A 14142-nucleotide genomic window follows, 5' to 3' on the forward strand; every position below is an offset into this window, starting at 1 on the left:
TGTGCAGGCGGCATATTCCAGGCAGTACCTACAATGGCTAAGGTGTGAACAATGGGGGTGATTACAGCCCGAGCCTGAGGTGTGAACACTGCAGGGGGTGAACAATGCAGGGATTAAAAGGTGTGAACAGTACAGGGGATTACATTTTTTAAACAATACAGGGGGATTACAGCCTGAATTTGAGGTGAGAACCATGCAGGGGGCCAGTTAATCTCGGTATTGATAGATAGAGTTTACACATAGGTAAGCCATCAATCAAAGCAGCCAGACAGGTGGGGGACCACACAGAGGGGGGCGCGGGGCGCCAGTTGGACAGCACTGCCCTAAGGGGCAGATTCATTGAAGAACGAGTTTGAATACCGAAATGGGTATAATTTGGATTAGATTCGATAATTTCTGATGATCGAAAATTTCACAAAAATGCTTATGAAAAAATTGTAATAGTCACGATAATACGATCCGAAAGTCACAAAATTTTCGTATCCGAACGTTCGTAAACAGCGGGAAAACCTTTCTGACTTTGATCCTTCTGTACATGTTTTTTCAAGCCTCCCATAGGACTCAATGGCACTCTGCAGTTCCAACCTGGCCCAAGGAAAGTCTCCCATAGGGCTCAATGGCACTCTGCAGCTCCAACCTGGCCCACGGAAAGTCACGATAACAAAGCTTTTATGAATCGGAAACTTTCATACTCGTTGCGACAAATACGATTTTGTCACGCAAATTGTCACAAAGTACGAAAAAGTTGCGCAAATTAATGAAAAAGCTGAAAAAAACCCACAGTTCAAAAACTTAGAAAAAATTACTTTTTTTTGTATTCAGAAACAATCGTACTTTGATAAATGTGCCCCTGTGGGTGAAGACACACGGAGATACTAGTATCAGCTACTTGTCGTGGCTACTTAAATAGACAATGCTGATCATTTACTTATAATTGTCTCTACATGTGTTTTAGCACTGGCAATTCTCAGTATTGTCTATGGCAGGGTATTGTCTATGGCTGCTCAAAGCTGTGTGTCTTCACCCTAAAGAGCAGGGGTCCCCAACCTTTGTAACCCATGAGCAACATTTAAAGGAGAAGGAAAGGCTAAGTCACTTGGGGGTTCCAAAATGTTAGGCACCCCCAAGTGACTTAAATCACTTACCTTGCACCCCGGGCTGGTGCCCCTGTTAGGAGAGAACAGCACCAGCCCGGGGTAGCAGCGAGTGCTTCCTTCTTCCTGTTTCGCGCGCATGCGCAGAAAGGTGAAAAGCTAAGCTTTAACAACAAAGTCGGCTCTTCATGCTAATGCGCATGCGCCGGCCCAGGGATTTCGCCAGCAGAAGGAAGCGCTTGCTTAAGGTACCCCGGGCTGGTGCTGTTTTCTCCTAACAGGGGCACCAGCCCGGGGTACAAGGTAAGCGATTTAAGTCACTTGGGGGTGCCTAACATTTTGGCACCCCCCAAGTGACTTAGCCTTTACTTCTCCTTTAAATATAAAAAAAAAGTTGGGGAGCAACACAGCAAGAAAACAATTTTGTGGGGGTGACCAAAAAAGGCTGTAATTGGTTATTTTGTAGCACCTATGCAGATTGGCTGACTACAAGAGGCCCTGTTTGGTTTTACCCATGGCATTTTTGCAACTAAAACTTGCCTCCAAGATAGAAATTCAAGAAGAACTGCTTTGAGGCCACTGGGAGCAACATCAAAGGGGGCGGTGAGCAACATTTTTCTCATGATCCACTGGTTGGGGATCCCTGCTAATCATGTCCTCTAGCAAGTGTCTTTTTCCCAGAGAAAACAAACCCAATCTTGACAATCTAATCTTCCATCCCTTTTGCCAGTTTAGATGTACATCTCTGCACTCTCTTCATCTAAAAAATTCTCAGAGAATCACAATAATTAAGGTTACATCAGTTAGTTTAAAGTACCTTTTTTTCTTGCCAGATTCATAGCTCTTTCGACTGTATTTTTTTTTTCTTTTAACAAATCAATCATTGGTAACATGACTAGCTGGTTTACTCTGTGGTTCAAATGTGCAATGATGTCACCCCACATTATTTTCAAGCCAATACAGTTTTGTTGCACACCTTTTGTTTAGCTCTTTATTTAGACTTCTCTGCTTCATATGCCATATGGTAAAAAAAGGCGTTACTTTTTAAAATTCTGGGAATGTTGCCCAGTACATATAATTGAATCAGTTGAAACATTTGTATTTGAAAATTGGCGCCTCTTCAGAGCAGAGATATGAACAGGCAGCTGCTAGAATAAGGTGGGGCACTGTAGTAGTTTATTGGCAAAGCACCAGCTGAAGTTATATTTAACCATTTCTAGTGCTGCCTTTATTAAAATTATATTCATGCTATAATTTAACGTATAAAAGCATAAATGTGATCTGTATGAAAAAAAAGTAGATTCTCATCTGTGTAACCACATCTTACTAACACCTGTTCTTCTGTGTATATTTTATTCACTGGCATATCAGTATATCAAGATTCAGCACAGTTTTGTCCCTTAAGCAGATGTACTTTATATGGCCACCTTGCTCCCAATGGGTGCTGCACTTTAATCCTTGTTTAGGATGCAGTAACGAGCTGCTAACAGCACAAGGGCATACAGCATTCTGTCCATTCGCTGCAGAGGGCAAGGCACATACAGACAAACATCAACTGTGCCCCCAAACCTTGCTCACTCACCAAATCTGATGCTTGCCAGTCACTTCCCAGCCCAGCTGGCCACCAAAAAGTTACAACTCCACCCCAAAAAATGTCACAACCCTGCACCCAAACATCACAACTCTGCCCCTTTCTGTTCCAACCCCCTATGTCATTGTCTGGTAACGCCTGAAGAAAAAGGCGGCATTGTTAGATGCACTGTCTGCCATGAAACTGTAAGGGGGCCACACTGTCTGTCATGAAATGCTGGATGGCCAACACTGTGCCTCTCATGACATGCTGTAGGGGAACACTGGGGGCCACATTGAACCTGTTAGCCACACTGTGAACCATTGGGAGGCATACGGTGCCTGTGATACAATGTTGGGGGCAGCACTGTGCTTTTATTACAACCTCTAGTTACACGTTTGGCATCTTATGTACAAGACACTAAGCACATTTTACAAATATTTGGTGACTGTGAGTGGCACCCTTCTTATTCTTGGGGCACGGTGGATGTCACATCCCTTTATTCTTGCATCCCACACGATAGAGGTCTACGTGCAGTTTCTTACCATTTGGATAGGTACAGCACGTATGATAGCCTTCTGAGAGATTTCATTTTGGATGCCATTTCTTATTTATTAACACATAACTTTTTTAAGTTTGATGGTAATTTTTACCTCCAAAGATGTGGGACGTCCATGGGTGCCAAATTTGCGCCATCGTATGCCAACCTCTATATGGGTTGATGGGAGGAGTCCCACATCTTTGGAGGTGATTCACCTTTTTTATCTCACATTGTGGTGTATAAAAGATATGTGGATGATCTTATTTTTATTTGGAAAGACACTGAGAGCACTTTTTCACAGTTTGTAGGTTTTTTGAACAATAATGATTTGAATTTAAAGTTCACTAGTAATTTTAGCCTTACTAATATTACTTTTTTGGATCTTGAGTTAAGAGGGATTGGCACGTATATTGAAACTGATACATTTAGGAAACCATGTTCAGGGAACTCACTTTTAAGGGCAGATTCATGCCACCCTAGCCACCTCTTTAAAGGCATTCCTTTAGGCCAATTTTATAGGCTGAGAAGGAATTGCAGTACGGATGAGGCTTTTGTAAAGCAAGCGTGCCTTTTAAGGGACCGTTTTTTAGAACGTGGTTATACCATGAATCTTCTTATTCCAGCATTTGCAAAATCCTTATGTAAGGATCGTTCAGATTTACTAATGAGAAAATCAAATAAACCAATGGATCGGATAAAAAAACAATCTGCAAGTAATTATAACATTCCAATTTTTATAACGACATATAGTAGACAGTTTTACGAAATAAGAAATGTTATACAGAGATTTTTACTGGTTTTATATAATGATTCTCAACTTACTTCCATTTTAAAAAATGGTTGTAAGTTTGTCACACGCAGAGCTCCAACCTTAGGAAATGCTTTATCCCCGGCAGTTTTGAAATCACAGTCAGCTAAACCTACGTGGCTTACGGCTTGTGGAACATATTTATGTGGCGCACGGAGGTGCATCACATGCACACACATTGATCGCTCTGTAGAGTTTGTGAGTTCGGTTACCCATAGATCTTTTAAAATGCGGTTTTACGCTAATTGTAATACCCATCATGTAGTGTATTTATTAACCTGTGCTCGTTGTTCTATTCAGTACGTGGGTTGCACAATTCGTTCACTGAAGTGTAGAATGCGGGAGCATATTGGACACATAGTGGCAAGAAATGGAAATAGTCCAGTCTCAAGACACTTTATAAATTGTTGCAATGGGGATGATTCTTTGTTGCGAATCCAAGTAATAGATAGAATCCTTCCAGATGAGAGAGATAGTGATCCATGGACTAGACTTTTAAGAGCAGAAGTTAAATGGATTTTTCTTTTAGGCACTCGCCATCCGCATGGTCTAAACTCTGCTTTTGACATTAACTGTTATGTCCCTCCTAAATAAGTTGCTATGGTAAATTGATTGTTTCTTTACATCTTTTGTATTTTTTGCCTTTTTTGTTCCTCCCCTTGTTTTTCATTGGTTTTAATTGTGTGATGTCACTAATGCATAGACTATTTAAATCTTGTTCCGTTTGTTTAATATATGCCTATGATTAAGTGCCTAGTGCACGAAACGCGTTAGGCCTCTTTATGTTTTTAAATGGAATAAATAAAGGTTCTTATAAATACCATGGCTGTTCCGAGTGCTGATGAAGCCGTTTTTGCATTGGGCAGCACTGTGCTTGCCTTAAAACTGTGGCGGGCACACTGTGCCTGTCATGGAGAAATTCTGGGGGCTGCACTGTGCCTGGGCATTGCTGGGGGACTACACTGCGCCTACTGTGAAACTTTAGGGACAGCACACCGTGCCTGTCATTAAACACAGTGAACCTGTTGTGAAATTCTAGGGGGCACACTGTGCCTGTCATGAAGGGCTGCATAGGGGAAGTGCGCCACTATATGACACTGTGTAAGTGGCTAATTTAAAGCACTATTTACCTCAGTTTCTGCCTTACTGCACAATCTTTTATTACCTAAAATATTGTCCCTTCTTCTACTTTTCATCATTAATTTTAGTAACATTTTTAAAACACTACTAACAATTGCACTCCAATGGGCAATCATATATACACATAGGGCATTTATTTATAAGTAAAACTGTGAAACAGTCATGATTGTCCAACATTACTATGTTTGCCAGTATTTTATAAAACGGCTTGCTATTCACACAAGCAGAGTAAAAAGTATCTGGTAGTATAGCATACTTTATACTTAATTATTTAAAAACTAACCAGTCAAAAAAGTCACTGGAATGTGTATTAATAATTGAAGAATACATGTTTTCCTAAGATGCTAAATATTATTTAACTATGGTTGTGTTTTTAGTGAAGTGTTCCATTCCAGGATATAATAGTTTGTTATATTCAGGAAATGACTATAGTATATTTTTAGTCTGGTTAAGCACCCTGTATGGGCCTCAGAATGCTTGTACATCTGTCCTCTGTTTAACAGATGGTGACTGCCTGTGTTTCTTAAACAGAGCACTTGTTCTTCCAAATTGTCTGCACTAAGATTCTTGACTTTTCTGTGGCTATAAGCAGTACTTTGGACTTTGTTCTGTTACAGCTCCCAGCATCCTTAAGCTGGCCATACACGCACCGATACTATTGTACGAAACCTCGTTTCGTACGATATTCTGTGCGTGTATGGCATGTCGGCGAGTCGACCGATATCGCAGGAAGCTGCTGATATTGGTTGACTCGCCGATCGGACCGGATAAAAAAATTTTGATCGGGCGCCATAGAAGGTGCCTGAACAAAATCTGCCGTCAGGGCTGAATCGGCAGAAGGAGGTAGAAATCCTATTGTTTCTACCTCCTTATCTGCTGTTTCAGCCCTTAATTTCCTATAAACCTAAAATAGATTTCATATAAATCCATGATCATATGGCCCTGGGGCTAAACAATTGCATCAATATGATATCGCCTACTTCATGGTGGGCATTTTGGGGAAAGATCCACTCATTTGGCAACCTTGCTAAACAGATCTTTCAGTGTATGGACACCTTAAGGAAGTAAAAACATGAACAGAAGAAGCCATTTCTAAGCAAGATCCACAAGCTCAGGCGTTTTCACTGGGCCAGGGATCATTTAAAATGGAGTGTGGCAAAATGGAAGACTGTTCTGTGGTCAGACGAGTCACGATTCGAAGTTCTTTTTGGAAATCTGGGACGCCATGTCATCCGGACCAAAGAGGACAAGGACAACCCAAGTTGTTATCAACGCTCAGTTCAGAAGCCTGCATCTCTGATGGTATGGGGTTGCATGAGTGTGTGTGGCATGGGCAGCTTGCATGTCTGGAAAGGCAGCATCAATGCAGAAAAATATATTCAGGTTCTAGAACAACATATGCTCCCATCCAGACATCATCTCTTTCAGGGAAGACCCTGCATTTTTCAACAAGATAATGCCAGACCACATTCTGCATCAATCACAACATCATGGCTGCGTAGGAGAAGGATCCGGGTACTGAAATGGCCAGTCTGCAGTCCAGATCTTTCACCTATAGAGAACATTTGGCGCATCATAAAGAGGAAGGTGCGACAAAGAAGGCCCAAGACGATTGAACAGTTAGAGGCCTGTATTAGACAAGAATGGGAGAGCATTCCTATTCCTAAACTTGAGAAACTGGTCTCCTCGGTCCCCAGACGTCTGTTGAGTGTTGTAAGAAGAAGGGGAGATGCCACACAGTGGTGAAAATGGCCTTGTCCCAACTTTTTTGGGATTTGTTGACACCATGAAATTCTGAATCAACATATTTTTCCCTTAAAATGGTACATTTTCTCAGTTTAAACTTTTGTTCCGTGATTTAGGTTCTATTCTGAATAAAATATTAGAAGTTGGCACCTCCACATCATTGCATTCAGTTTTTATTTACAATTTGTTTAATGTCCCAACTTTTTTGGAATCCGGTTTGTAGATGGTGTAAACATTATTAGCTGCACATCTAAGCACTTTTTGTCAGAAATTCACCCCATATGTGACATTAGCTTTACCCCCAGCAGAATTAAAAAGACTCATTGGCGTTCCCACTTCATGGCACCATTCAAAACCTTTAGGTCTAATACTGTCTGTGAAGTGTAGGATGAGCATGTTCCTATTATGAGCCACACTGCATTGTGCAGTTCTAAAAACTCATTCAAATCATATGATATAGCACAGTGACATCAGATTAGCAGACAGGATGCACAGCTGTCTGGAGACCCTAGGTATCAATCAGTCATCAAAGCAAAATAGTAAATGCTGGTGTCCCACTCTTCTACTACTATTACAGCCTGGAAACAGCATATTTCCCATATTTCCAAGCAGGCATTTAGTTCAGTGCAGACAAGCTCACGTAGTTTTATGAAAATATGATGCTGAGACTTATGTGAAGGAAGCACGTCTAGGTGAGCCATAGGCAGCAGAAGATGATTTTGCCAGGGGAAAGAGTTGAGGTGGCGTGTGAAGTGTGCTGCTACAAAACTTGGCCACTCCCACTGTTGCAGGCCATGCCCTTTAAGCCCCATCCACCTTAAAGTTCAGTTTTACAAGATTTTAAGGTGAACCATAGCAGCAGGAAGCAGTGAGGGTTGACACAACAAGCACATTATATACAGTGAATCGCAGTGGATACTATATGCATTTTAATGGCTGTGGGCTCTAGAACTTCAAGCACATATGCTTAGAGTGGGCACTGACATCAATGGTACATTATATAGGCCATATGTACTGGCACCCCAAACACTACCTAACTGCCCAACTAATCCAGGGCAACAGTATATTATGATTATTCTGCAAGACTCATAGTTGGATGGTTTCTATGTATGGGTTATGAGACTATGTAGGGAGAACAGTAAAGTACATTGGAAGCTCAAGGTCATTATCTAGGCAGCATTGACAGCCCAAGTACAATGAGTACATTTACATCAGTAATTGGCAGGGGGGACTGGTACCCAAATCAGACAATATAATAAGAAGCAGTGGGCCTGTCACCTCAAGCACATTATATAGTGAAAGCAGGGGGCACAGACATCTAAAGTACCATTTATAGAGCAAGGCAGTACTATATGATATTGTTTGTCCTGTGTGGGTACTGGATTACCCAAATATGGATTAGACAAATATTCACTCTCAGGACTACACACACATCAGATGCACATACTCACACTGTACATTGAAAATTACATAAATATACACACTGTGATATACATCCACAGAAGTACACACACTCAGAAACACACACATAAGTACAGCAGAGCAAAATACACTGACACAGAGATACACATATTTAGTACTATTTATTTATATTATTTACTAGTCTGGAAGTTTTGGAGAGTAAGAGGAAACCAGAGTACCTTTAGAAAACTCACGCAAAACGCAGGAAGAACACACCTTCCACTGAGCCGCTGTTCCTTCTGAGGCAACTTCAGGTGACTTTGGAAACCAAGCTCCGTGCTGTGCATTATTGCCGCTGGGAAAGCATTTTTGTGAATTTTGTTGCCAGCAGTAAATCAGATTTAACCATGTGTGACTAATCTTCCTGCAATCACCCTAAGGGGGCAATACATTAAACTGCCTGATGCTTTGTTTACCAGTGGGTCATTACGACAGACACAAGGGTATCCACTCAAATTAGAAGAAAAGAAGTTCCATCTTAATATTCATAAAGGGTGTTTATACAGTGAGAGCTGAGGAATTCTCTCCCTGAAGTGTTTACACTAGCAGATATATTCGATTGCTTCAAAAAAAGGACTGGATCACATTTTAGCAAGAGGAAATGCAGGGTTACTAAAATTAGCTTTGAGCACAAAGTTGATCCAGAGACTGCTCTGATTGCCATCTAGGAGTCACTCATAGGAGGCAGGCACATAGAACAAGCAGAAAGGCAGAAATAACGTTTTTTATAGCTTCATAAAAACTAAATTAAAATTTGCTATTTATAATAACATAATCCAAACCTTCCTCTTTAAGTTTCTGTCAATAAAAAAGAAGACTTTAGTTATTTAGGACTAATAAACATGTTTAGTAAGTGTCACTGCTCACAGCTGTTTTGGAAAAGGCATACTTTATTCAACCCTTTAACTGCTAGCCGATTTGGTCAAAGCGGAACATTTATTGCCAGACAGTTTTAAAACATTTTGAGCTCTTTAATTTTTGGGGCCTTTCCTAGAGGGTACTTTTAGTTTACTTGGGAAAACAATATATTGCACTATATGCTGGAATTTTTGTGTAATTCTACTTCTATAACAAGATATAGGCTTTTAAAAGTCTAAAGAATGAAGAAAAATATTTTCCATAATATTAACGTATATATCAGAAACTAATTATTTTATGCACGAAAATACAACTGATAGTTGTCTCTTGCCAATACCAAATATGTATAGTTTTATGGAGATTTCTCACTTGTATGGGTCAAAAAGTCCCAGCAGCACACTACTCACTTTCCAAAGCAATGCTCCAGTAATCTGCATACTTTAGGTTTCAAGGCCAAATATTCCTTACAGTAGGTTTACCCTAAAATATACATTTTTTTGGAAAGAACAGATTCTAATGAATCTGGAATAGGCACAACTGTCTTTCTATTACAAATTACCAAGCTGCAATGCTTTCCTAAATGTACCAATTTTTATAAAGATTTGTGAAATTTTTGAAAAACCATTTCAAAGCTTCCAATCTTTAGCATCTTATCTCCCACATATCATTAGGTACCAAGATAAAACACCCTAAATATGAATTCCAGGGGTTCACTAAACAGTTTCCAAAGTGCATAGGGTTAACTAAGTATGTGGCATGTAGGGGGCCCCAAAATGGAAATACCCCCATATGGTATATCATTTCTGTAATTTCAGTTAGCGCAAACGCAACACATTTACTGCAATTTATGGGGGGTAACGCCACAAAAAACTAAGTTTACACCAGAAAACCATATAGTTTTGGAAAGTTGGAAAAAGTAGAAATTTTGAACACTTATTTTTCATCTGTCTATACATCTGAGGAGCCAGCAAATGAAGGCTTCCCTTTTAATATTCTCAGTTCTAGTAATATAGCTACTGACGCATGGGTCACTCGGGAGGAAATTTAAAAGAGACTTGAACATGTAAAGGTTAACAAAGGACCGGATGGCATTCATCCTAAGTAGCTTAGCGCTGTGATTGGCAAGCCTCTTCACTTAATTTTTCAGGATTCGTTGAGGTCTGGCATGGTGCCAACAGACTGGCGAATTGCTAATGTGGTGTCGTTATTTAAAAATGGATCCTGTTCTCAGCCTGAAAACTATAGGCCTTTTAGTCGGAAAGCTTTTGGAAGGGGTAATAAGGGATAGGGTAATTGAATACATTACAGTTCACAATACTATAAGTTTGTGCCAGCATGGTTTTATGCGTAACAGATCTTGCCAGACTAATTTAGTGGCCTTTTATGAGGAGGTGAGCAGGAACCTCAGTGCTGGAATGGCAGTTGATGCCATTTACTTGGACTTTGCAAAAGCGTTTGATACAGTACCTCACAGAAGGTTAATGGTCAAATTGAGGAATATTGGCCTAGAACATAATATTTGTAATTGGATAGAGAACTGGCTGAAATACAGATTACAAAGAGTGGTGGTAAATGGAACATTTTCTAATTGGACCAGTGTTGTTAGTGGAGTACCGCAGGGGTCAGTCCTTGGTCTTTTACTTTTTAACTTGTTTATTAATGACCTGGAGGTAGGCATAGAAAGTACTATTTCTATTTCTGCTGACGACACTAAATTGTGCAAAACTATAAGTTCCATGCAGGATGCTGCCACTTTAGGGCTCTGGCACACGGGGAGATTAGTCGCCCGCGACAAATCTCCTGTGTCTCGGGCGACTAATCTCCCCAAAATGCCATCCCACTGGCGAAAATGTAAATCGCCGGCGGGATGCCAAACGCGGTGGCGCGATTTCAGTGAAATCGCGCAAGTTTCCTCTCGAGGCAACTTGCGTAATTTCAGTGAAATCGCGCCGCCGCGTATGCCATCCCACCGGCGATTTACATTTTCGCCAGTGGGATGGCAATCCGGGGAGATTAGTCGCCCGCAAACAGGGATTTGTCGCGGGCGACTAATCTCCCCCTGTGCCAGAGCCCTTACAGAGCGAATTGACTAATTTGTGGCTACTAAAGCAAATAAAGTGCTGTCTTGTATAAAAAAGGGCATTGACTCAAGGGATGAGAACATAACTTTGCCCATTTATAGGTCCTTGGTAAGGCCTCACCTTGAGTATGCAGTGCAGTTTTGGGCTCCAGTCCTTAAGAAGGATATTAATGAGCTGGAGAGAGTGCAGAGACGTGAAACTAAACTGGTTAAGGGGATGGAAGATTTAAACTATGAGGTGAGACTGTCGAGGTTGGGGTTGTTTTCTCTGGAAAAGAGGCGCTTGCGAGGGGACATGATTACTCTGTACAAATACATTAGAGGGGATTATAGGTAGATTGTAAGGTCTTTTGGGCAGGGCCCTCTTCACCTCTTGTATCGGTTATCGATTGCTTTATATATTACTCTGTATGTCCAATGTATGAAACCCACTTATTGTACAGCACTGCGGAATATGTTGGCGCTTTATAAATAAATGTTAATAATAATTATAGGCAGATAGGGGGTGTTCTTTTTTCCCATAAAAACAATCAAAGCGCCAGAGGCCACCCATTTAGAGGAACGGAGCTTCCATTTGAAGCAGCGTAGGTGCTTTTTCACTGTGAGGGCAATGAGGATGGGGAATGCCCTTCCTGGTGATTTGGTAATGGCAGATTCTGTTAATGCTTTTAAGAGGGGCCTGGATATAATGTTTGTATATATAGTTACAGTATATATGTGTTGGTATAGATTGGTAAGTATAGGTTGTGTGTGCGGGGTTACTTGGAAGGGTTGAACTTGATGGTCTTTTCTACCCTATGTATGTAATTTTGATACTGAAGCTTGAATAAATAACAAAATGATTTTGTCGCACAAATTGCCACTAAACACAAAAATGTAGCGGAAATTAATGAAAAAATTGTAGAAAATCAAACAGTTCTATAAATAAGAAAAAATATGTTTTTTTTTGTACTAATTCGTACATTGATAAATGTGCCCTGAAATATAAACACCAGAGGTCTGCTGAACAATGCCAATATGCATAGATTTACTACAGTATATGGTTATGTTTGGACCCCAATAAAGTAGTGTATTTTTTTTACCTGCCAGCTTCTGAAAACAGAGTCCCTGACTGCATATTATGTGCCGTAAGACCCCCTAACTGTACAGAGACCCCAAGAAAACCATATATTTTTGAAAAGTACACATTCTGACAAATCCGAAACAGGTGAAAACGTCTTTCTACACCAAACGGCAAAGCTACGCAAAAAGAAATGCAACGAACAACAAAAACTGCAATTAAAATCACAACAATGAAATACAATTACACAAATCAATGAAATAAAAAAGAAACTACATTAGGGCTGGAAGAAATCAATAGAAAACTTTAAAGGACAAGGCAACGCAAAATATAATTTTTTGCCTAAAGAAACCAAAATTCGAAGCAGCTTTGCAATATACATTTATTACAAGTTTGTAATGGTTTTTGAGCTATTTGTACTTATAATTGCTATTAGAAGCAGTGTTTGCCTGTCCTTTTCTATTCTCTGCCCTGGTGGCTCTGACTGTTGAAACAACGTAACACAGCAGACTGACAGACCTGACTTGCTAGAGAAGGAAGACTTTTGCAACATTGTTTAAAATGTAACAACCAGGAGTTCAGCAAATGTTGCTTTCAATAGCAATTACATTTACAAATAACTTTTAAAGCGCTACAAATTTTTTATTATTTCACATTGGAAAGTTGGTTAGAGTTATGTTTTCTTTCATTATGCAAAAAATCATTTTTGGGGTTGACATGCCCTTTAATGCACTGAGATCATATTTCATCACAGAGTTCACTTTGGTAGGACATTAGAAATAAAACATGACGGAACACATCATTTGTGTAATCAGTTTTCATTGGCTCTCTACACCCTTATAACACCAGTGAAATATAATAAAACAACATTCCTTTTCCCCCCGTATATTTTCCTTTGATATATGTAGCTGTGTAGTTTTTAATCTGATCATTTCTGATGTTCGCAAATGTCACAAAAATTCTTTCCGTTTGAATGCGAAAATTTCGTACTTACGATCCGAAATTTTCATATTGAAACGATTGTTTGCGATAGTCACCAAGTTTTCGTATCCGAACAATCGTAAACAGTGGGAAAACCTTTCTGACTTTGAACCTTCAGTGCATGATTTTGGAAGCCTCCCATAGGACTCAATGGCACTCTGCAGCTCCAACCTGGCCCAAGGAAAGTCACCATACCGAAGCTTGAATGAAGTACGAAAAAGTCGCAAAAAATACGCACATGAATTTGTTGTATTCTGATTCAATCGTACTTTGATGAATGTGCCCCTATATATTTTTTTTCTTTTGTATGTCCGTTTATAAATCTACCCAGTGGAAACTGCAGTGTATGGTTTGTGAGTATCCAACCCAACCTAACAGGGAATTACCCATCTGAGTAAAAAGGAATACTGTTTTATATAAAGCCAAATTTTAAATTCTTATTAAATTACTTGTTTTTGTCATCCCTTTATAAATTTCCCAGTCTTTCATTCATACCACTACTCTGTGGAGACCTTATCATCCAAATAACAGTTTAAATTACAAACTGGAGGAGAGCCACAGGATTAAAACATTCAAAAGAGCAACAACACATCCGGTAAATTAGAAATAGCAAGAATCAATAAAACTATGCCTATTACGGTATTCTTATAGGTGCAAATCGCTGCGAATATTTTTAGTTTATAACGTTCCTTCATGTGTACAATAAAGTGACTAGAAAGCTGGAAATAATTGCCAGCTCTGTTACGATCGCTGTATTTTGAGACGTTTGTAACCAAGAATTAAGCTTTTTGAAACTGAAAGAC

Source organism: Xenopus tropicalis, chromosome 1, assembly GCF_000004195.4.
Source record: "Xenopus tropicalis strain Nigerian chromosome 1, UCB_Xtro_10.0, whole genome shotgun sequence".
In the NCBI taxonomy this organism is placed as follows: Eukaryota; Metazoa; Chordata; class Amphibia; order Anura; family Pipidae; genus Xenopus; species Xenopus tropicalis.